This window comes from Leptinotarsa decemlineata, unplaced genomic scaffold (assembly GCF_025532065.1).
Source record: "Leptinotarsa decemlineata unplaced genomic scaffold, Ldec_3_MD MMD2_tig00078363_RagTag_RagTag, whole genome shotgun sequence".
Lineage (NCBI taxonomy): Eukaryota > Metazoa > Arthropoda > Insecta > Coleoptera > Chrysomelidae > Leptinotarsa > Leptinotarsa decemlineata.
Window position 1 is genome coordinate 2,509,079 of NW_027412728.1, and position 3,076 is coordinate 2,512,154.

At 32.9% G+C, this 3,076-nt stretch overlaps 1 long non-coding RNA gene across 1 annotated transcript; it reads right to left on the reverse strand.

Annotated features, from left to right (window-relative positions):
- Positions 1 to 307: 307 nt before the first annotated feature.
- LOC141487130 (uncharacterized) lies at positions 308 to 2,501 on the reverse strand. Its single transcript, XR_012468217.1, has 2 exons — positions 1,040 to 2,501; positions 308 to 695 (listed from the first exon to the last, which is right to left on the reverse strand). It is a non-coding gene; the product is annotated as an uncharacterized lncRNA (long non-coding RNA).
- Positions 2,502 to 3,076: the final 575 nt, after the last annotated feature.

Consider the following 3,076-nt stretch of genomic DNA (forward strand, 5'->3'; position numbering starts at 1 on the left):
CATAAAGAAAATTATTTGCATTGTATTCCGAAAGCTTTGGACACCGAATGAATTTCTTAATACCTGTTGATGATCTTGACCTTCCCTAATATTTATAAACATTCATATTATGCTGAAGTTGTAACTTTGCCCCGGTCACCGTACTACGACAAAATGCTTGATGTGCATTCATGCACATCAAGCATTATAGTATCTTTCAATATGATGTTTCTTCATCTCTATAAAATCTGGTATATAATTTTTTGTTATTGCATATTTTTGACAACTTTCCCTGTATAAGATAAGTTTTCATTTTCAAAAAAAGATGTGTGTGATATGTATTTTATTTATTTTGGTAGTATATTATAAAGCCATTTATATAAAATATCAACGTTATTGAGACTGCAGCTGAACAAATTTCCTTTGAAATGACCCATACAGAACGGCGTGTTTTTCTTGAATTTTGGAACACACCACGATGAATCTTCAAAGTCTTCCAAATTCATTACGGTTGTGTACCTATATATTGAATAGACGCAGTTTGTCCAACAAATCACTGAATATCGACAAATTCTAGCCTCATAATGTGCAACTATAGACTGAAAAAAATGGAAACTGCTGAGATTTGAATCTCGTTCTGGAAAGGTTGCTATGACGGTTTTGAATGTTGTTGTTGAGATGACTCTGACTGATACTGCACACGTTGATGTATTATTCTGAAATAAATTCGATTTTTCAATAAAAAAATACACTGAAATAAATTCGATTTTTCAATAAAAACATACACTAAAAAAAATTTTTTTGCCAACAGAGAGGGTAATGTCTTTCATGAAGTAACTGCTACACTTATAATGAAAATAAAAAATCAAGTGTCATCCAAAATAAAGAATTTAAAACACATATTCTGCACGTACTAAGTAAAGGAAAAATATTGTATGAAAACACTACTTTATGCGGATCATATCTGTCAGTGAGAATTTTTGACCCGAATGAAAAATATTGTATACACCCAAAAACTCTTTGCCTATAAAACAAAGAAAAAATTGGAAACAGTACTAACCTTAATTTTGTACAATCTCAAATGAAACGACAAGATTCGGTTTCCCAATGTCCATTAACCCTTTGAACACAATAGCGTATTTTCCTGATGAAAATTCTTCTAAATGAGGACGATACGCCTCCGTCACTCGGTGGGGCAGAAATGATACTTTATCTCCCAAATCTAACAAGACCGCCTCACCAAATTTTCCTTTCACGATTTTGGCAGTGAATATCCTCTGCGGCATCTCCACAGGCAAATCTGCTACTTTGATACTTGGTTTTCTCTTCACGATCGAACTTGCATTCAACTTTTGTAAATCCATCTGTGAAAAATAAAAAATGAAAGCTTTATGTTTTGATTCACAATATATGCGAATACTATCTCAAACAAACCACGACATGTAAAACATTTGACTGAAATCATCCAACATATATATATCGAGAAAAATTTTGGAAATCAAATGATTCAACAATTCTCAACAACTTTCAATTCAATTACATTTGAATAAATTCATCTGAGGAAAAGTCAAACTTAAAACACTTACTTTCAAATAGAAATCGGTGCACTTGTCACTGGTATCACTTTCAACGGATGCAACTAACTCATTTCGCCATGCATGACGTATTTATAGTAAAATAAGTGATGACATATTTTAAAATGAAACAAAGAGCCTTTGTTTCGTCGCTTTGAGAACTGCGTATCTCCGGATGTAGATTCGACATTGACAGTGATCAATGTCACTTTGGGTTTGAATATAAAAATTAGTGATGACATATTCTGAAATGAAACAAAAGAAAATCAAAGAGTCTTTGTTAGATGCATATTCAGCGTTAACATTGATCCATGTCACCTTGGATTTGAATAGCGCAACAAACACATGAATTCTGCTTTTTTTTCCCCATTTTATTTGAAGTACTACATGTGATGATGCGACTATTATTAGTGAAGATACAACTTTGTGCCCTCTTGGCATCGTCTCCGTTTTTTTTCTCTGTTGATGAATTCTGCATTCGTTTCCCTTTCATTTGATTTGCTGCACGTTGAGATTCAGTTATCATTAATGAAGATGTGGGTTAGTGCCCTTCTGAGATGTTGCACCATATTTGTTTTTTCGTTGTCGATGAATTCTGCAATTTTTCTTCTTTCATTTGACATGATGTACGTAACGATACAAAGTTTTTTCAATGATTCTCTTTGCAATTCTTCCTATGCTGTTTCACATTAGGCGCTCGATATTATATTTTTCATAGTCTACACATTAAATCATTTGAAATGAGTACCCACATCGACCTGTTGCGACTAGTATAGCGAAAATAGGTTATGAGGTCCTTTTGGCTTCGTAAAATGATTAACTATGTTTTTTGACATCTAAAGGAATCCATTGATGTCAAAATCATCGGAATCGGACGACCGGAAGTAAAAACCGGAAGTGACCTGTTTTTGACGGATTCGAAACCTTCTCACCCTAAGGAATCCAAAAATACCATATGTTTCAGTATACGATGATTATTTCATTTTTTTGAACAAATTATGTGTTTTGAATCAAACTTTTGCAATTACATTACACTCGTAGTTGTTCATAACCCAATAACTTTCAATTTCAAATATGTTCAATGTTTTTCTTCAAATGTGTAATTTTTTCTATGCTATTTCACATTAGATGCTCGATATTATACTTTTCATAATCTAAAAATGACATCATTTGAAATGAGTACCCACATCGGTCTGTTGCTGCTAGTATAATGAAAATAGGTTATAAGGCCCTTTTGGCTTCGACAAATGATTAATTATGTTTCATAACATCTAAACGAATCCATTGATGTTGAAGTCATCGAAATCGGAGGACCGGAAGTGGAAACCGGAAGTGGTCGTTTTTTGATGGATTCGAAATCTTCTCACCCTAAGGAATCCAAATATATCATATGTTTCAGTACCCAATGATTTTTTCATTTTCTTTGTCAATAAATTCTGCGTTTCGAATCAAGCTTCTGCAATTGGGATAAACTTATAGTTGTTCATAACCCAACATTTTTTAATTACAAGTTTGTTGAATTT